This window comes from Schistocerca serialis, chromosome 9 (genome assembly GCF_023864345.2).
Source record: "Schistocerca serialis cubense isolate TAMUIC-IGC-003099 chromosome 9, iqSchSeri2.2, whole genome shotgun sequence".
NCBI lineage: Eukaryota > Metazoa > Arthropoda > Insecta > Orthoptera > Acrididae > Schistocerca > Schistocerca serialis.
The window spans coordinates 472163790-472186809 of NC_064646.1; the positions used below are offsets into that span (position 1 = coordinate 472163790).

The 23020-nt window shown below is 43.1% G+C and overlaps 1 protein-coding gene across 1 annotated transcript in view; it reads left to right on the forward strand.

Moving 5' to 3' along the window:
* LOC126419718 (diacylglycerol lipase-alpha) overlaps positions 1-23020 on the forward strand; it is a 582321-nt gene that overhangs the window by 416264 nt on the left and 143037 nt on the right. The window lies entirely within an intron of this gene.

The following is a 23020-nucleotide window of genomic DNA, read 5'->3' on the forward strand; positions in this document are numbered from 1 at the left end:
ATATTGACAGTTGAGGAAAAATGGATAAATTTTGAGAATCCTAAGCGTTGTAAATCACGAGTGAATTCAGCCAACCATCGACAGCCACTGCACGACCAAATCGCTTTGGAAAGAAGACAATGCTCTGTGTTTGGTGGGATCAGAACGGTGTCATCTATTATGAGCTGCTGAAACCAGATGAAACCATTAACACCGATCACTGCCAACAGCAAATGATCGATTTAAATCGAGCATTACGTGAAAAACGACCAGAATATGGAGAAAGACAACACAGAGTCATATTGGTCAATGATAACGCCCCATCACACACGGCAAAACGTGTCAGGGGAAAACGACAGAGGCGTTCAGTTGGGAGATACTGGGGCATGCGGCTTATTCTCAAGACTTGGCTTCGTCCGATTGTCATCTGTTTGCATCATTGGGACACGCTGTCGCTGAACAACGCTTCAATTCGTATGAAACAGTACGAAAATGACTCGCGACTGCTTCGCTTTCTTGGCGTGGCATTCATGACCTACCAGAGAGATGGGAGACAAGTATAAACAGATGGAGATCATTTTGAAAAAAATATTGTTCATCACTTTCAAACAAAAGACGTGTAATAACTGCAACCAAATTCCGGTTTCATACTTCTACACGTGGTAAACCGTCTTCACAGGGACGCGTTTCTCGTCTACGCTGTTGTGGCGACTGCAGCCTCCCGAACGATCTGCTACATCCCACGGAACGTGTTCAAATGGTTCAAATGGCTCTGAGCACTATGCGACTTAACTTCTGAGGTCATCAGTCGCCTAGAACTTAGAACTAATTAAACCTAACTAACCTAAGGACATCACACACACCATGCCCGAGGCAGGATTCGAACCTGCGACCGTAGCGGTCACGCGGTTCCAGACTGAAGCGCCTGTAACCGCACGGGCACACCGGCGAACGTGTTCCATGCCGTGATTTGCCACTACAGCGCTCCCCAGCGGCGGTTGCCAACGCATCTAGCGCTCAAACCGCACAGTTTGTTTAAGAAAACGGACGGGCTTAAAATAGCCGCGTCGACTATGTTAGCGATCGTCGGGAACACAGGAAATCAGTGAGTGACGTACACTACAGTCTCCTAATTGGTTGGCCTGTGTTTCCGTGGATATTCACAGAATCGAACAAACTATCTCCTCGATAGAGAGAGCTTTTGTTCATAACAACACCGACTATTTCCGATCGTACTTCTATTAAATCATTCACAAAGTCCTAAAATCTTTCGCAAAACATAAGGTGAAAATAATAGACAAGGTGAACATTACTAAAACCGACAAACTGCGGGGTTGCCACAGTAGATCGGGCAGATGAATGAAAATCCCTCTGACGACGTGCCACGTGTCCTTTCGTTTTGCAGGCTAAGCGGTTGACGCAGTGTACCGTGAGCAGCAGAATGGTCCAGTACTCATGTCAGGAACAAGCCCAGTGGCCGTTTGTGTATGGCGAAGGAGATGTGCGTACAGCATAGTTGGAGGACCGGGTTCTACAGGATACTGAGACGAATCATCGTACAAGCTCGAGTAAAGTGGTCCGCCAGCATGGTGTAAGCCAAAGTACGATAATGTGTGTCCTGCATTACAACCGTTGCTATCCCTGTTGTTGTTGTGGTCTTCAGTCCAGAGACTGGTTTGATGCAGCTCTCCATGCTACTCTATCCTGTGCAAGCTTCTTCATCTCCCACTACCTACCGCAACCTACATCCTTCTGAATCTGCTTAGTGTATTCATCTCTTGGTCTCCCTCTACGATTTTACCATCCACGCTGCCCTCCAATACTAATTTGGTGATCCCATGATGCCTCATAACATGTCCTTCCAACCGATCCCTTCTTCTAGTCAAGTTGTGCCACAAGCTCCTCTTCTCCCCAATTCTATTCAATACCTCCTCGTTAGTTATGTGATCTACCCACGTAATCTTCAGCATTCTTCTGTAGCACCACATTTCGAAAGCTTCTATTCTCTTCTTGTCCAAACTATTTATCGTCCATGTTTCATTTCCATACATGGCTACACTCCATACAAATACTTTCAAAAATGATTTCCTGACACTTAAATCTATACTCGATGTTAACAAATTTCTCTTCTTCAGAAACGCTTTCCTTGCCATTGCCAGTCTACATTTTGTATCCTCTCTACTTCGACCGTCATCAGTTATTTTGCTCCCCAAGTAGCAAAACTCCTTTACTATTTTAAGTGTCTCATTTCCTAATCTAATTCCCCCAGCATCACCCGACTTAATTCGACTACATTCCATTATCCTCGTTTTGCTTTTGTTGATGTTCATCTTATATCCTCCTTTCAAGACACTGTCCATTCCGTTCAACTGCTCTTCCAAGTCCTTTGCTGTCTCTGACAGAATTACAATGTCATCGGCGAACCTCAAAGTTTTTATTTCTTCTGCATGGATTTTAATACCTACTCCGAATTTTTCTTTTCTTTCCTTCACTGCTTGCCCAATATACAGATTGAATAACATCCCTATCACCTCCAAAGGTCATTAGCAGCGGATTTCCATGTACAGGAAGGATTTTGTCTATGGTATTGCACCAGAGAATCACAAATATGGGATTTCTGTCACCAATCCTCTCTACCGACGAAGAAAGCTTTACCAGAGTTGGCGTCATCAATCTGTGTAATCGTTATCTGCGGGTTACAGACAATCCTCGGGGAAGGCTAAGACACCTCATCAGCATTAGTTGAGCATCAATTTGTGGGCAGGGATTCTCGGTGACCACATACTTGTACCGGTTATTATACAACGCCTTGTCGGAGGAATACACTGCCTAGGCAGGTTCATAATGTGCCTTTGGAAGTACGACAGGTTATGAGTTTTCTGCATGACGGAGCAGCATCCCATTTCCGCAATACAGTTCGCCGACACGATCTTCCTCGGAGTTTGGACAGGACTTGGAGGCACTGTACCATGGCCTGCTATATCATCGGACATGGATTTTTGCCTCTGGGCCATCTGAAAAGCGTTGTGTATGCTGAACCAGCACTTCATGTCCAGACCCTTCAACAGCGTCTTCACGAAGCCTATGACGCTATTCGTAGAGAGGCCGGAACGTGCGAAACAGTGCAGTAATCTACGTTGCGATGAGTGAAAGCATCCACTGCATGCTATAGAGACCACTTTGAACACCTGCTGTGATGTGGATGCGATGCACCTCTATACTGTGTTCTGGGACGATTTGCTGTCGTTGCACGCACACCGTGTTCATAGACCTTTTTTCCTTCAGTTCCAGTCAGAATGCACTCCTGCAGTTTGTCCGTTCTATTAATGTTCGGCCATTGTACACGGTGTAACCAAGTAAGTGTAAATGCGTGGGTGACTAAGGACGGTTAGCTGAACATTACATCACTATTTACTTCATGTGCAGACTAACAATTATAAGTATTAGAAATCCTGTGTTTTTAGGCTTGTTACTGCCTGCCGGCCGAAGTGGCCGCGAGGTTCTGGCGCTGCAGTCTGGAACCGCGAGACCGCTACGGTCGCAGGTTCGAATCCTGCCTCGGGCATGGATGTGTGTGATGTCCTTAGGTTAGTTAGGTTTAACTAGTTCTAAGTTCTAGGGGACTAATGACCTCAGCAGTTGAGTCCCATAGTGCTCAGAGCCATTTGAACCATTTTTTTGTTATTGCCTCGAACTACATGTGGCAACAACAAGCCATTAATGTTCATTTTCTTCTGGACAGCAGGCCAGATGTTGCAGTGTAGACACGTGGACGCGTGACAGGCGTAATCCACTTGTGCAATTACGACCACACAAGAAACATCAGGTGATAAACTTCGTGACGTGTTTGTGCGAAGACTGTTCGACACAGTCCGCAGCTCGTGGTCGTGCGGTAGCGTTCTCGCTTCCCGCGCCCGGGTTCCCGGGTTCGATTCCCGGCGGGGTCAGGGATTTTCTCTGCCTCGTGATGACTGAGTGTTGTGTGTTGTCCTTAGGTTAGTTAGGTTTAAGTAGTTCTAAGTTCCAGGGGACTGATGACCATAGATGATAAGTCCCATAGTGCTCACAAGGGAACCTCCCCATCGCACCCCCCCTCAGATTTAGTTATAAGTTGGCACAGTGGATAGGCCTTGAAAAACTGAACACAGATCAATCGAAAAAACAGGAAGAAGTTGTGTGGAACTATGAAAAAAATAAGCAAAATATACAAACTGAGTAGTCCATGCTGGAGACAGGCGACATCATGAAAGATATAAGCTCAAGAGCGCCGTGGTCCCGTGATTAGCGTGAGCACCTGCGGAGTGAGAGGTCCTTGGTTCAAGTCTTCGCTCGAGTGAAAATTTTACTTTTTTTATTTTCGCAAAGTTATGATCTGTCCGTTCGTTCATTGACGTCTCTGTTCACTGTAATAAGTTTAGTGTGTGTGTTTTGCGACCGCACCGCAAAACACTGCGATTAGTAGAGGAAAGGACGTGCCTCTCCAATGGGAACCGAAAACATTTGATCGCAAGGTCATAGGACAAAACCTCTGATATATTCTATACGACACTGGTGACGGCATGTGCGTTACAAGACAGGAATATGTTGTCGACCCACCTAACTTGTACACTTGGCGAATGGGTAAAAAGAATCTTCTACTTTGCCCGATTTAGCTTTTCTTGTGGATGTAATAATCACTCCCAAAAAACGTGATGACAAGTTAAGAGTTTGTCAGATAACAATTGCCTGAAAATAAAAAATCAAACTTTTCACTCGAGGGAAGATTTGAACCAAGGACCTCTCGTTCCGCAGCTCCTCACGCTAACCACGGGACCATGGCGCTCCTGAGCTCATAGGGTCCATGATGTTGCCTATCTTGCCATGGACTACTCAGTTTGTATATTTTGCTTATTTTTTTCATAGTTCCACACAACTTCTTCCTGTTCTCTCGATTGATCTGTGTTCAGTTTTTCAAGGCCTAGCCACTGTGCCAACTTATAATTAAATCTGAGGGGGGTGCGATGGGGAGGTTCCCTTGTCAGAGCCATTTGAACCATTTTGTTCGACACAGAGAAAAAACAACCAACACAATGATGTGTGTACGTACTAACGTTCCTTATACAAAAATATCTGCGCATGTATATATTACACCACACATTTGCTGTTATGCAAACACGAACCTATATTTTCTAAGACTTTCCCGGCGATTTGTTGTCATCTCGTAGAATCGGGTGTGCTGCCGGTGGTTCGCGTCTTCGCAACAGGGTATTTCGACGTCGTAACTCGGCGTCTTCCTCAGGGGTTCCCTGACCACCGGCAGTACACCAGATTCTACGAGATGACAAACACGAACCTGTTAGCATCCATTTCACTGTTTTTGAGTCTGTCAAGTACACTATGTCCCTAGCAAAACAGAAACGCCATAGTTATATCTTATACATTTTATACAAATGTCTAAACTCTGTAACCATGGGTGTCACTATTTGATATTCAACTATAACAATTTGTACCAAAAGCGACGGACTTTTGATAAGCTATCTTTGCGCCATTGCACTGAACTGGCATACCTTCATAGTACGCAAGTTATGATAACGAGTAGGCTGTAACTGCCAATATATTGTTTCCTGTCATTTGATTATGACAAATCGTAACAGAAACATACAGATCCGCAATGTGCCGGTGTTTTGGAACAGCTTACATTTGTTGTACGTATATTGTAATACGAAAGTCACCAAATACCGAGTTTATCTTCATATGAATTAATGCAAAATGGCGCCTCCTTAGTTCTGCTCGTGACATAAAATCCATGTTGCATCTCACTTACGTTCCTGTCTACGAGGCCAATTTTTCTTTCACGCTTCGCAGAGTAGTGATATGTGAAATTTCACGCCATGACGTCACTAAACTCGACCACCTCCTCGTCCCCTAAGACGACTATTTAAGGCCGTCCTCACACGGGACGTGCTTGTCATCGCCAAGCACGCCATGCGTGGTTTACATCGCAGTCGGTGCACGCTCAGAAACGAGCTGGTCTGAACATCACACGGAACGTGCTCCTCGTGACCACAGCGCTCTCCATCGGCAGCTGTTGGCTGTATCTAGCGCGCGCACCACACAATCCACTTACAAAAATGGAGGTGTGTAAAATTGCTACATTCGCTCCATTAAAACACACATTTTCCCCCTCTTCCAAATGCTAGTCCTGTCGTTCTGTCTATAGATATACATGAATTAAAATTTCAATATCCACGAACATGATACAAGGCAAAAAGGGAAGTCCTATGTCCAGTCAGTACAGACATCAGTTTCTAAAATTTACATTACGAGTAGTACAATACAAAATTACAATAGTACTCACATCAGTGAAGACCTTTTCATCGTTATCACCTCTTAGCAAAACTCTAAGGTCGTTCTTACTAGATCTGCATCTTTTCGGTAGCAGAACTTTTAGAATATGTGAAATACAGCACTTTAAACAACAAAGTTCTGAAAGTAATGCAAGCTGTATCGTAGACAAAGCCAAAAACGTCCAGCCCTCTTATACATGTGTAATATGGAATATTACCGGACATACTTATAATAGACTAATAAAAAAGTCGTCGAGCGTTTAAAAAACGAGAGGATGAGTAAAAAGTTTTTGGAGATAGTAGTATATGACACAACTACACTTCTTAACACCCTACCACCGTCCACTAAGCTATATTTATTTCACTAAAGCTCAAACACAATGAATTACAACGTTTTAGAAATGTTGATGCATAGCTTAATCATTATTAATGTAGGCTACAAATTATATACATTAAGCAAGTAATTAATAATACTAACAACAATCATAGTGATACAGAGAACGACTATAGCAGTGAACATTTTTATCGACTAGAACACAAACTTTATTATACGCCATAAACTGCTTTTCAGTTCTTCTTGTTGTACATTTTGTTTGCACAATACTTATCTATTAGTTTAATTGCTTTTAAATATAAATTAGAGGCATTAAATAACAGAAATGCTAAAAGATTTAAGCTTTTTTTCTAAAATAGGGATTTCACGTGTGTATAAAAAGGTGAACAAATTATATTTATTGGAAGTGTTTTTATTATGTCTTTGACCAGGCGATGTGGTGCGGTGGTAGCACACTGGACTGGCAGTCTCGAGGACGGCCATCTTGGTTTAGGTTTCCCGTGATTTCTCAAAATCGATTCTGGCAATGCTGCGATTGTTCCTTTGAAGGAGCACGGCAGATATCCTTCCCCAACCGGAGGTTGTGCTCCATCTCTAATGCCCTCGTTGTTGACAGGACGTTAAACGCTAATTTCCTCCTCCTAATTCTGTTTTTGCAACTACAAGAAAATTGGAGTTTTTGTCACCAAACGAGTTTCCATTTTTTTAAAATAAAACATCATCAGTGGTCCTTAATAAAATATACTCTTATTTACAGACTGACTTGTTTTCTAGATAGAAAAACAGTTCGTCACAAAAGTTGTTTACTTTGTTTGTGGTATTTTATTCCTGGTTCTCGTTCACATCATGCTATGCGGTCTGCTTGCACTTTTCGAATTATTCCTTCATTTTGCACACTCTATTTTACGGATATTATGTCCACATGCGTTTCTTGCATCAGTATTATTAGTAACTCATACTTTATTCCACCCACTTTGTGGAAAACAAAACATCCCTAGACATGTGTGCACACTGCGTCATCATTGGATCGTAGAGCGCACTGCAAAGTTTGGTATAGCTTTGTGAAACACCCTGTTGTTGCTTCTTATGACATAGTACTGTAGATAGTGTAGGGAATCACCTACTGGCTCTTCAGTTTGCATACCTATGAAGGAGGGACGTGCATGACCACGATCTGGCGACAGACCTTCCCTCGTGCCAGAGCCAAAGAAACTGGTACGCCTGCCTAGTATTGTGGAGGGTCCCCGCGAGTACGCAGGAGAGCCACAACAAGACGTGGCAGGGCCTCGACTAATGTCTGAAGTAGTGCTGGAGGGAACTGATACCATGAATCCTGCAGGGCTGTCCATAAAACCGTAAGAGTATGAGGGGGTGAAGATCTCTTCTACACAGCACGTTGCAAGGCATTCCAGATACGCTGAATAAAGTTCATGTCTGGTTACTTCGGTGGCCAGCGGAAGTCATTAAACTCAGAGGTGTGTTCCTGGAGCCACTCTATAGCAATTTTTGGGTGTAGCATCGTCCTGCTGGAATTGCCGAAATCCGTCGGAATGGACAATGTACATGAATGGATGCTGGTGATCAGACAGGACGCTTACGTACGTGCCATCTGTCATTGAGTCGTATCAGGACATATCAGGGATCCCATGTCACACCAACTGCACACGCCCCACACCATTATAGAACCTCCACCTGCTTGAAAAGTCCCCTGCTTAAACGCGGGGCCCATGGGTTCATGAGGGTGTCTCCGTACCCGTAGACGTCCAACTGTTCGAAACAATTTGGAACGAGACTCTTCCAACCAGGGAACATGTTTCCACTCATCAACAGTCCAGTGTCGGTGTTGACGGGCTCAGGCGAGGAACAAAGCTTTGTGTCGTGCAGTCGTAAAGGGTACACAACTGGACCTTCGGCTCCGAGAGCCCATACCGATGATATTTCGATTAATGGTTTTCACGTTGACACTTGTTCATGGCCCAGCACTAAAATCTGCAACAATTTGCAGAAGGGTTTCACTTCTGTCACGTCGAACGATTCTCTTCAGTCGTCGTTGGTCCCATTCTTGCAGAATCTTTTTCCGGCCGCAGCGATGTCGCAGATTTGATGCTCTGCCGGATTCCTGTTATTCACAGTAGTCGTGGAATGGCCGTACGGGAAAATCCATACTTCATATCTACCTCGGAGCTGCTGTGTCCCATCGCTCGTGTAACACCACGTTCACTTAAATCTTGATAACCTGTCATTGTAGCAGCAGTAACCCATCTAAGAACTGCGCCAAGACACTTGTTGTCTTATATGTGCGTTGCCAACCACAGTGCCGTATCCGTCTATTTACGTAACTCTGTATTTGAATACGCATGCCTATACCAGTTTGTTTGACACTTCAGTGTATAAAATAGATCTTTAATCACCGCCCCGTTGGTAATGACAGTTCGAACTCCCTGCGTAAAAATATGTGACTACAGAACTTTTGCCCTATTCGGCCTTTTTTGGTCGTAGCTGATTGGGCTGGTGGTGGAGCTGAGAACTTTGGAACTGGTGCACGAGCTCACTGCTTGGCATAAAACCATCAGTGAACTATCAGTCGCCTGTGTGCAGAACCAGATACCTTCCATTCCGTAGAGCGACGGCTCAACCCCCCTTCCGACCATCCAGATTTAAGTTTTCAGTGATTTGTCTAAATCGATCGAGGCATATGCCGGGATGAATCCTTTGAAAGGGCACGGCCGATTTCCTTCCCCCTCCTTGACACAATCCGAGCTTGTGCTCAGTCTTTAATGATCTCGAAGTCGACAAGACGTTAAATACTTCCTCCCTTTTTCTCTTAAAATACGTTGCACGTTTCAGCTGGAAGTTCACAATCATTAATATTGTTTGGGTTATGTCGAAAGAATGGATGCATTGTGCGACCTCATTGATAGTAGTGCCTGCTAGTCCAACGACAGGATAACGCTGTGTCCCGGATGGTGCAGTGGTTACCGCACCGCATCCTGGATTCCAATGCCTGTGCGGTAAACACATTCGCTCGTCGCCACTGGTTCCGCGTGATGTCCCGTGAAACGTCCCCTTAGAAAAATTTATGAATGACTATGCTGATAAACCTCTTACATTATTTGATTTTCTAACAGCTGAGTGGAACTGAACGTACTCAGACATTTCGCTCTTTACCTGTTCTGATCAACATTAAACTGACACGCAATATTTTTAGCGCAACGCAATCTGACTTTCAAAAATCCCTAGAAAAGAATGGCCCTGACTAACAATAACCTATACCTTTCATGAATCACTTACCTCACAAAAATCTTCGTTACTCGAACTACTGCAATACAGCTAGCGCCAATACTGCCAGCTAAATAAAAGATTCTAACTACTGAAGGCACTAACTACTGATAGGCATATTTAGCAAATGAGAGATTTTGATAGAGAACAAACAATGTATTTACCTTAATAGTGTTCAAAAGTCATAATATATATATCAGTTCATGACATCCAATCTTACAAATTTACTCTCTCTGATGGACACACGTCCAGATCAACCGCTCTCAAAACTCCGCCATCTCTCTCCCCACATCCATCACTGCTGGCGGCTCACCTCCAACTGCGCAACGCTAAGCGCTGTTAACAGCCAACTGACCAATACTACAACAGCAAATTCCAACAATGCAAACCAGCCACAGACTGCACCCACCACAGTCAGTGATAGTCATATAGAGCGCTACATGGCGTTACCAATATTTGATATCTTTGTTATTGTAATTATGAAATATTTTTTTTCAAATCTGTATTGGCCACTGCCCAAAACAATTTGTAAAATTTTTTGTGGGGAGCATGGGGTCTACGTAAGTAGGCTGTTTAGGTTTCTATGTCTGTAGCGTCACCTAGCGCTCTGTATGAAAATCACTGGCTGTGCTGTGTGCAGTCTGTGGTTGGTGGGCATTGTTGGAATATTCGCCATTGTAGTGTTGGGCAGTTGGAGGTGAGCCGCCAGCAGTGGTAGATGTGGGGAGTGAGATGGCGAAGTTTTGAGAGCGGATGATCTGGACATGTGTCCGCCAGAAAGAGTAAATTTGTAAGACTGGATGTCATGAACTGAGATATATATATATATATATATATATATATATATATATATATATATATATATATATATATATATTATGACTTTTGAACACTGTTAAGCTAAATACATTGTTTTTCTCTATCAAAATCTTTCACTTGCTAACTATGCCTATCAGTAGTTAGTGCCTTCAGTAGTTAGAATCCTTTATTTAGCTGGCAGTATTGGCGCTAGCTGTATTGCAGTAGTTCGAGTAACGAAGATTTTTGTGAGGTAAGTGATTCATGAAAGGTATAGGTTATTGTTAGTCAGGGATTTTTGAAAGTCAGATTGCGTTGCGCTAAAAATATTGTGTGTCAGTTTAGTGTTGATCGGAATAGGTAAAGAGCAAAATGTCTGAGTACGTTCAGTTTTGCTCAGCTGTTTGAAAATCAGATAATGGTAGAGGTTTATCAGCACAGTCACTCATAACTTTCTCTAAGGGGACGTTTCACCCGCTGCAGGTGACAGCAGTGATCTCCTTCAGTTTACATATAATGTTTCACAGCTACATATTCTGCGTGATGAGACACCACGCATTCAAATCATCCAATCTTCCTTCCTGTCCTTAGTACGCGTTGTTACAGCTATCGCCAAAACATCGCGTATCTTCTGCAGATGCAGTTGAATTCCTATTCTGAGCTTCCCATACAGGTCTGACCCCAACGCCACGAAGTCCACCACTTGTGGCAACCAAAATGGTGGCAGAGTGCACCAAAACAAACCGACTGTGAGTGGATGCAGCTTCATAGCAGTTAGGAGCACGTGTGCCTCCGCTGTATTTCCTCGAAGAGACACATTGGAGTAGCCGCATAGGCGGAAAGTAGTACCTTGCAGCCAGCTAGACCGGGGACGCAGCGTTGAAACCCCTGAGGCGTTTCTGGTGGCGTAGCGGAGCAGACTCACTGGCCTTCAGTTTGGTGATCTTGTGATAGGCCCAGACCAACATCCCTGAGGAAATAAAAGTCTCCTTCTGCAGGAGCGTGGTGGTGGAGCAAATTTGAACGTAAATGCCACTGTCGTCCTTTTCAGTGGACATACAATCTTCGACCTACTATACTACATTGATTTCGAGACGTCTAAAAGTCTTGCCTTCCTTCTCACTCCGTGATCCTTATCCTTGGCAAACATGTCGGTTGGTTTGTAATCGCGAGGAAGTTTACTTTTGTAGAGGAAATTTGGCTATCAAATTACCAGCTCATTAAACAGTGACTGTTGTTGTTGTTTCCTTCGTAATCTCTTCCACAGTCTGAATCTGTGCTCCGATTCTTAACTCATAGGGGCCGTACCCTAGAAAATTCCCCAGTTGACAACACATTCATATACGTCAATGAGCTGTTCTGCTCATATAGCTTAATGTTCAGTGCGTGCTGGCTTAACGAGATAGGCAGGTGGACCGTACTAGATTCGAATTCCCGTGGTTCAAAAATGACGATTGGAGTGGTACTCCGACCAAACTGTTGTCTTCCGGTGGACTGTCACGCTCGTTTGGGCAATCTCCGCCTCAGAAGATACAACTCACAGAAAGTTAAAATACAGTAACACACAAACTTTACACGATTCACAGATAAATGGTGCACGCACTTCCCTTCACGTAGGTTAACCAACGACCAAATGGTGCACGCACATCCATTCAACTGGGTTAACCAACGACAGTAGAGACAGAAATGGTACTCGACAATAAAAATTTAAATAAAGTTGCCAACCGTGAAATAGGGAGACTGAGCAGCACTAGATGTGATAGATGACTAGAATAAAATTGAGTGCAGTCTCGAACATCTGAAGAACACTTTGGTCGTAATTCTACTTTCGTAAGCGACATTTTACGCATTACAAATTGGCCCAATGGCTTTACTTGTATATTATCAATCTGCGCAGTGATATTCTCGTCAGACATTGTTTTATGTTGTTAATAAAGTTTGCCTAATGTTCATCAGTTAATATTCCCTCACATCGACGTAGAACGCTTTGTGAATGAAGATTAGTGACAATTTATTTCGATTACCCTCTAAGGTAGGATTGTCTGTCGTGTTTCAACGCCTTTTTTGAGAGTTCACACGCTTTCCTTAAAGCCTGGTTTAAAGCGTAGCGTATGAACTCGAACACAAACCTACGAGCATTCACCAGCGTTCACTGCCCTTTGCTTGTATCGGTGAACAATAGTTTGCACTAGAGGGATCGAAAGACAACACGAGATAACGAACGTAGCCTATGAATGCTACGCTATTGATTTTTGGCGCTTGTTATCGCAACACATAAGCGGAACACTATATTGTGTGTTTCAAAAATACTTTTACAAACTTTAGCAGCAGGTTCCACACATCAAAACAAGAAAAAAAGAACAGTAAACTTGGACTCTAAAGTGCATCTTGAAGCTATGAGTAGTCGCCCATCTCCGCTAGTGTAAAACATCTCTTCATCTGAGAAAGTGCTCATACCTCTTAATGTAGGCATTTTAGAATCCGTGTTTACTGCCCAATTTTTACTTGTTTTGGTCCATACTACATCCTCGCAAAGTACGGAAAGCAAAAAGCCTGCATTAGAAAAGACGTATTTCATGGTGTCGAAGATGAACAAGGGTTCATAGCCGTTAAGGTATTCGTTTACTATCCCACGTTTACTGGCCGTTTTCTGCTTGTTGTGGTGGGAGGCGCCTGCCCCAAAAGTTTGTAAAAGTATTTTTAAACCACCCGGTACAGTCACAATGCGAAACTTTAATAATCAGGGAGGATTATATTGATTGGTGAGCGCACTATATTTGAGGAAATACGTAAACTGATCTAAGAATAGAAGGATTTAGCTGTCTGAATTTCTATGCGAGCACGAAATGCGAGAAAGTAGTAAATTTGAATTGCAGATCAAGCTTTCCTTAACATTAGTCCAAGACTTTGCATTGGTTTTTATTAAGGATGTACAAGATGACACTACTAAAATATGATTAATGAAATGTAAAATGTTCAGGGTTATTGTGCTGCCCCTAACAGTAGGTTTCATGCAACACACAACGCCTCCAAAAACAATACGCGAGATTTTCTTTTCTTTTTTCGCACTCACTACGTGCAAACTATTGGTCTCACCGAAAAAATGAACAGGCTCTTTTTGTAGGCAGCTTTAATGTAGATAAATTTTATATATTTCAATTTTATATATTTCATATATTATTTTATATATTTCAAGGTCACTTTTGCACAGTCTCTTGAATAATTCGAAAACTACGACTTCTAGCAAAATCGTATCCTGGTACAAAATTTAACTACATTAAATTTCCTACAAGAAAGTCCTGTTCATAATTTGTGTAGGACTGACAGTTTGCATGTAGCGAACAAGAGAATATGGAAGTCTTGTACGTGGTATTTGGATACTTTGCGGGTTGCATAAAATTGATAGGTAGGTGCAGCTGAATCAGTCACGTACGCCACCTTATAAAATCTGCTGTATAGTTTATGTGGGGGCAGATTGCGTGATCCTGACTATTATTTATCATCAGAAGTCTCTAACATAGCAGTGACACATCAGGCACGTAATTACATCTACCTTGAACACAAGCAACGAGAACGAACACTTCTTTTGTAGCCGGCCGCGGTGGCCGACCGGTTCTAGGTGCTTCAGTCCGCAACCGTGCGACTGCTACGGTCGCAGGTTCGAATCCTAACTCGGCCATGGATGTGTGTGATCTCTTTAGGTTAGTTAGGTTTAAGTAGTTCTAAGTTCTAGGGGACTGATGACCTCAGATGTTCAGTCCCATAGTGCTCAGAGCCATTGAACCAACTTCTTTTGTATATTATTAATTTTAAAAAGCAATATTAGATACATATTCACATTGTTTGCTTTTAAGAAAATTTGATGAGATTTTGCTTTTTTAATAAAAAGAAATACGAAGCTTGTGTTTATTCACTGTATTCCCCACTGATGCAAGAGTCTGTCTGTCTCACATCCTCATTTGGACTTTTCAGTGTTTCGGCAGTTTTCTACAAATAACATTTTTTTTTCCTTCTTGTTTGTTCTGTGGATCTCTTGGATCGCAGAAGACCCTATGATACATGTACACTGATCGCGCAGAACATCGTGACCACCTGTCTAGCAGCCGGTGCGTCCACCTCTGGCACGGATAACAGCGGCGACGCGTCGTGGCATGGAAGAAATGACACCTTCGTGGGTCCAATCACATATCACATACCACATGTGTTCGATCTGGTTGAGATCTGTCGAGATGGCGGACCAGCACATCAATTGTAACTCACCACTGCGTTCCTCGAACAATCCCATCGCACTGCTGGCCTTGTTCTTGTTGAAAAATGCCAACGCCGTCGGGAAACATAATGGTCATGAAGTAGCCGGATTCGTGACTTCCCGTCGACGTTTCGGGATTCATCAGGCCATGCAACGCTCTGCCACTGCTCCAACGTCCAGTGACGACTGTCACGTCCCCAACTGAAAGTCGTAGTTGCCGATATCGAGGTTGACACATACATGGGTCGTCGTCGCCTGCGAACCCCACCATCGTTAGGAGTGCTCGGTGCACTATGTATCCTGACGCACTTATTCTCTACCCAGCATTAAAGTCTGATATTAGTTCCGCCTCAGTTCGCCTCCTGTCCTGTCTTATCAGTCTGCCCAGCCTACGACGTCCGATATCTGTAATGACGGGTGGCTGCCGAACTTCACAACGTCTGGATGTGGTTTCACCTTGTTCTCCCCACGTGTTGAAGACACTCACAACAGCACTCCTCGAACCCTCGACAAGCCGTGCAGTTTCCGAAATGCTCGTGCCGAGCCTCCGGGCCATCACAATCTGCCCTCTGTCAAATTCTCTACAGCACTCTCAGTGATACCACACGCCCCTGTGCACGGGCCTGACTAGCAGTCATTCCTCGCCAGATGACGCTGCTGTCGCCTGGTCGGGTTTATATCGATTGTAGGTCGGTGGTGATAATGTTCTGACTCATCAGTGTACATAGCATCAATAGGTAGCGGTCCAAAAAATTCAATAAACGTTCATAATGGCGAGCCTTAGTATTCGTAAAACGCGAGTTAGGTATTAAATTAGTAAAGCAAAATTTTCCGAGAGGATGTAAATGTAAGAAAAATTATACGCTTGTATAAAAAAAAGGAGTATACAGTAGATTGCGTCATTAAACAGTCCTAGGTCAGGAATGGCTATGGCTTTACGTCAGCGTGTCCAGACAATAACCAAGGTTTATGACGCAGGCAACCATCTGGGGCCGTTCCTGGCAACGCGAGATATCGGAGCTGTGATAAAGCCGCCACCACAAAAGCCACTACCATAAGCGGTTTACGCTTCTCCGGGGGTAGAGACCGGTGCCAGAGACGCAGAAAGTGCGAGTTTCATTCGTGGTATGACAAGTTTTTATGTATCAACAGAAAGCATTGATAAAGGAGCTGAGGATTCGAAATGTGCGCTGGCCTATTTAGAATGCTATAAAAGACAGTATCAGGATTCTCTTCTTTTTTCATTTCACCCGACAATGGACTATGTTGGATCAATAACTTCTTAATGTTCTGTGGTTTTCTTTTAGGCCAGCATTGTTTCATTCTTTCTGACGTTGCTTTGCTTACTCTTTCAGAGTTTCATGTCGTTCGACAGATTTTCATTTTGCCTTGGAACCTCTCTTTCTTGTATCAGATTTTTTCTCATCTGTGAGCATTGTTTCTGTGATTTTGAGTCCTTTTAAGTCCTACTCAGTTTCCGTGGACCAATTTGGTATATATAGAGACTGAAAAGCCAAAGAAACTGGTACACTTGACTAGCACGCAGGAGTGCCGCAATACGACGTGGCATGGACTCGACTAATGTCTGAAGTTGTGCTGGAGGAAATTGACACCATGAATCCTGCAGGGCGAATAAGCGTATTGCAGTCCATTAAACCGCGGAGTAGGGCGGTAAAATAAACGTCCAGAAACTGGTTTCTAAGCACTATGGGACTTAACATCCGAGGTCATCAGTCCCCTACACTTAGAACTACTTAAATCTAACTAACCTAAGGACATCACACACATCCATTCGCGAGACAGGATTCGAACCTGCGGCCGTAGCAGCAGCGTGGTTCCAGATTGAAGCGCCTAGAACCGCTCGGCCACAGCTGCCATCACAAACATCCAAATTAAGAAAATTATACGAGAATCATTGCAAAATTTAACTAAACGAATAGGGATGCAAACCTCCTACGCGCTGTAGGCCATGTAGGGTTAGTATCAAATGTTAAGAATGGCAAATGGTTCAAATGGCTCTGAGCACTATGGGACTTAACATCTGAGGTCATCAGTCAGCTAGAACTTAAAACTACTTAGTCCTAACTATCCTAAGGACATCACACACATCCATGCCCGAGGCAGGATTCGAACCTGCGACCGTAGCAGCAGCGCGGTTCCGGACTGAAGCGCTTAGAACCGCTCGGCCACGCCGGCCGGCAAATGTTAAGATCGAATAGCTGGCGAAGGACTTCGATGTTCCTGGTCCTGTCACGAACTTCGGTGTAACGCCTCATATTTCAGGACATGGGACACAGAAGCTGAGCAAGAATGAGGAGAGGGCTGGCTTCTTTCAGTCTATCATAAAGGTCAATACTACACTGTCATCGTAGCAGCAAGTAGAAACTCGTCCTATTTCGAAACTTTAGGTCGAGCAGGAAGTTCATAAACAGCCTTGGTATTTCTGCGCCCCAACCACCGGTTCAGTACCTTTCTACGTACATCGGCTAGACGACAAGGATAACCCTTCAGCGAGTGTCAGAACAAGGAACTTGCTGCTTTCTGCAGCTTCTTCGAAACACAGCCAAAATCGCTTACTGATAAATCTATTAGATTAGCGAGCGGTCTAAGGCGCTGCAGTCATGGACTGTGCGGCAGGTCCCGGCGGAGGTTCGAGTCCTCCCTCGGGCATGGGTGTGTGTGTTTGTCCTTATAATAATTTGGGTTAAGTAGTGTGTAAGCTTAGGGACTGATGACCTTAGCAGTTAAGTCCCATAAGATTTCACATTCATTTTCAAATCTATTAGAAATAAAGTTGCCCATTCCAACAAAAGCACCTGTGGAGAACCATCTTATGCTTTTGGTCAACAGTCATGTCAAAAGGCGGGAATATCATTCAAAAGTGCACCTGTATTATTGTGTCACCAATACACTCATGTATACAAGCCTTTTTTATTTTATTCTTGATAGTAACAAGTGATTATGAAATCTGATGCACTATCAGTGTTTAGATAAAAGTTTTAATTTCGAAGTGTTTGCTCCCCAATTTCTGCCGAGTTCGTTTTTATATTCTATTTTGTCTCCAGCTGGTATCATGTCAACATTATTTAGCTTGCGTGGAGGCTATAAAAGTAATCCTATCTCACTGTGCACATAACTTGATTTTTATGTACTTCTACCAGACTGTAGGCAGTATTATTCAATAAACGCGAGAGAAATTAAAAAGTCTAAGTGTTTGTATCAACAGCGATTCCACACTGCATCGTGTCCCCACGGGCTGTGTGAGAACATTGGCAAACTACATTTAAATGTAGCCCGAACCCATGTGGCATCGCAGCTTTTACGTGATCACGGTCCTAGACAGGATGCTGACTCAGGCCCTTGTGCCGGCGGCCGACAGCGAAACAGGGTATTCCCCTCGCTTACGTAAGCTCGAGCATTGCCTCCCACAAAGCAGCAGCGACGCTTTTTTAACCCCACACAAGGTCACGGCTGCGCGTCTCTACTGTGGAGTGCTGCAGAGGCGCTGTTGCATTGTTCGTGCACGAAAGTAAAGGCCACCGTACGCGATCAAACAATTTCTCAAACTTTTCTATGTTCATCAAATATTTAAACATATACGGCGATGTTGAGTTGTGTGTCAAACATAAAGCGCGTTTGACGTGTTTGAGAGAATTTTTGATTGACAGGGGTTTGACAAGATGGAGTACATTGGTAGTGTTGATGTTTCGTCGCGCATCTTTAGCGGAGAAGAGTTTTATTAGAAATTACTTCATTGTATCGTGAGTTTCCACAACTGAGAAAAAAATAGCACTGGCAATTACCAAAATGGTAAATAGCTTCTGTATATTTAGCCACATATAACGCAGGAAGAGGTTAAAAAGAAAATCAATATTTTTTCTTCTAGTCATGATGTACATGATCCCATGTTCGGTATTTTAATGAGCTAACATTAGAGGACCATGTAGAGAAGAACAAATTTTCGCGTACTAGTGCCTTCGTTTTCAACGTGAGGGCGAAGTAGCTCTGTTATTACAAGTTGACTGTCTATTCTGGAAAAGGTGACAGAATCGTCAGGTTCCTGGTGCAATATGTCCTTTAGCAGGTTTTCATCGGTATGTTTCTCTCTCGATTTCAAACATTCAATGGAACAGCGTTTTGTTTTCTTTCCCTTCTTTATACAGAGTGCTAGAGTCAATGCAAGAAATCCCTTGTCTGCATTCCCATTAGTAGCGACATATTTCGTAGGTTGACAAACGAGTTTGATTGTGTGCGGGGAGCCGTAAGAGAGGATGTAGATAATAAGATTGCTCACAAGTGTTGATTTTTTTTCAACCAGATAGTTCTATATCATGTTAGAAATATTCAGCTTTTAGAATTTTATTCGCTGTACAAATGATGTAAAAGCCATAGTGTTCCAGTCAACGCGCAGTGCCTCGACCCATTTACTGCACGATTCTGTTCTTGTTCCCGATGTTTTATTATATCCTGACGTCAGAGAAGCATCCGAAGGCGACTTAAATTTTACAAAGCCAACATTTCAGTTTTTAACTCAACAAGATTTCTTAAAAAGTGTACACATGGTGGAACACAAAAGCTGAACGAAAGCTTTAGTTACGCTATTTAGCAGAGATGCCCGTAGGCAACTTTCTGCTCATATACTATTGTTAAAATTGCGTCATATGATGCTTGTCTGATGTTGAAAGATGGTAACACAGGGACAGTCACGACCCTTATGAGACTAGGACTTGATGCGGGTTGCTTCACTAAGAATCCAGTCAAGAAGACTGATAATGTGCGTATTGATAGATATGTCAGTGAAGAATGTTGCCAAAAGCGCATGCCAGAAGGATCAGACTGGAAAAAAGTTACATAAAGACCGATAAGACCAAACAGATGGTCATGGCAAACATTAAGATGTTTGTTTACGGCATAAGTAGTAATCAAATCTTCGTTTTGTATTTTCCGCGACTTCCATTCTTCAGTGTACAAGTAACGTTTTCTGCTGATCCGTTGCAGATGAAAAGGAAAAACTTGTTACAGACTTTGTAACTACTGTAACGCAACTCCACGTGAAAATTTTTCATAGCGCACTGCTGCCAAAATTATTTAATTTGTTGTGGAATAAAAACTGATATACATCATACATAGAAAATTAAAAAAATGTTCTGACAACTCTTAAACTGATATTAAAAAACTGGTTGACAGATTTGTTTATCTAATTTCGAAGAATAACGTACCACAATCTGAAAGTGATAAGTAAAGTAATCTTTGGAGAAAATTTCTTCAAGTGATGGTATGTGTTCTAAATGTAGCCAGCAACAACCTGGTCAAACAACACGTCAAAAAATTTTTTAAAAAGATCTATATTATAAAAGAAACATAACGAAAACACCTGCAAAATTTGTTTCCGTTATCTACCAAACAGCAAAAGTTACGTAAGCTCTCTGTACCCTTGTATTTTCTGAGATGTCCCCCTTTAACAAGAGACAAGCCAGTTGAAATCTCTACCATGATTCGTGTACTAAGTCGAACACAGTTTGGCAACCCGCTTTCCTTGAGAGCTGCTCGAAGTACTTCACTCTGGTGAAAGCTGTAACGTCTATCACAGAAAGCTGAAGTACTGGAAAAACTAACGTTTTGTTTCTGAAAGGCACTGTTGCCAATTAAACCTGCGACTGTGAAACACGGTATGAAGTGTCTACATGCTTCGGTGTAAGTGATTTAGCATTTCAGCGCAACCGCACAAGGACGCCACCTACGATCCGTATATTAGATAAGATGACGCAGCTGGTTTCTCATCCAGAAATCGCATTTGAGTGTTGGTTGGTTGTGAGAAGACAGTGTTATGTTCCGTGTAAGCAGGAGGAACACATGCCAGCACTTGGAACTGAACATATGCAGGATCGTGGCACGTTGTTTTGCTACACAGCAACTCGTGTTGGTCGGGATCCCAAGACTGTCATACGAATCCATGCCAAACGCCATGTGGGATCTCAAAAACCACACGCAACTAGCGCCCGAGAGGACATTGTTCGTTCGGCTGTGCAGAGACCTACAGACACGTCACGTAGACTGCGTCAGGAAATGGGTTTGACTGCTGTAAGACGAGTGTCCGCACATACAGTGCGCCTTCCAGAACGCCACAGTGTGTCAGTACTAGGACTCGATATTTTAAAAATATCAAGAACCGATACGTCGATAATTTGAAAATGAAATCTTCAACGCTCGATATATGATTAAATATCGATACATCGACGGAAGAAACATCGACGCTGTGGCCTGTGAAACTATCGGCTACACATTGTAAATATACAGCCGGTGTTAGAGGTTTATAATTGAATATTGATTTATTATCAGATCAACGAGCAAGCTTCCTGCTTAAACTCCTCAGACCAAGAACTGAATGAAAAACGTTGCACGTTCACGCTTGGTGGTAACCACTTTGCTAACAATGGTAACTACATTTGTCACAATAAAAGGAGTCCGATGAGTCTGTCGTTCGGTTTCGTTACGTTTTTCCTGAACGCTTCACGTCGGCTTCCCTGTCTTTTAATTTCTGCAAACGCCAGCGACCTAGCAGTTTTGGTGTCAAAATTGCGTGGCGAAGCTAAACGTAGCAATTTCCGTTCGTAGCGCCGAGCGCCGATTGCGTCAGCATTTCCGCTCACACGTCTCCGGTCACCGCAAAGACCAATTTTAACACTTTTTGTTCATCAATTTCAGCAATTGTTTTTAAATAATGCCTATACGAAGAAATATCACACTAGTTGCTTTAAAAATTGTATTTTAACGCAACTGGTATGCCATTTCTTCACATCGGAAATCTTGTTTCATTCACACCGCCGACACCCAGTGCAATTGGACTTCTTCACACACTCAGAGACGAAGACTGGATGTGATGAAAGCTCAAAAAGCATTAAGACTGCCTCACAGAGTGAAAGTGAAATTATTTTCTATCGCAATTTCAAAAGAACAATTTCAAATATTTACGGATAATTGCGAAAGAATATAATAAAAATAAGAAAATCGGCACTTGATATTGCCATTCCGATATCGATGTAACGTGGTGAGAAATATAGCCGGTTCAAAACGATATTTTTTGAAGAAAGTATAAATATATCCATACTTTATCACCAGCCCTAGGCGGTACACCGGCTATCCCCGTGGTAGCTGCAGACGGAGGCGAACCGAGAGTGGTGCGTCCAGCGAAATCACTCAACATGCGTGGAAGCACGTCGCCATCCCAGAAGAATACGAAACTCTATGTAAAGCACATTACAACATTTCCCTTTTTCTGGGCAAGTATGTGGACACCACTAATGAACTTACGTTCCTGAATATTTCCACGACACAGAACTACCCCACAGCTATCCTGTAAAATTAAACGCAATGGATCATAATCGCGGACGACAAAATTATTTAGCACCGACCAACGAAACTTTTTAAGTTGACATGATGTATTCTGCTCCAAGATTACTCCTATTATTAGCAATATACGAGGGGCGTTCAGAAAGTAAGCTCCGATCGGTCGCGAAATGGAAACGACTATGAAAATCCGATAAAGCTTTGCACAGATGTGTTGGGTAGTGTCTCTAGTATAACCCCAGTTAGCATCACGTCGCTCTTCTCATTTCTGAGCTCGCAGTGAGTGCGTAAAGATGTCTAGAAAATAGTGTCTGCCGCCAAGTACGAGGGCCTGGTGAGAAATTTCGCCTGAAGCTATGCAGCTAACATTACATAACTGTCGTGCTGTTTCGTCTTCACGACAATTCTCAGCCGCATTCTGCAGGGGCAATGAAGATGCTCCTGCATCGTTTTCAAATGGAAATGTTAGATTACCCACAATACAGCGGGCCGCAATTGTCTCCCCCTGAGTTTCATCTCTGGTCACATGAACCGCTGTCTTTGAAGACAACATTTTGACACAGACAACGAGGTGTAGGCCAGCGTGGAGAATTGGCGGAAAGCACTGGCGGCTGCCTTCTATGATGAGGCTATTGAAAAGTTGGTACAACGCTATGACAAAAGTCTAAGTCAGAACGGCGACTACGTAGAGAAGTAGCTGAAAGGTGT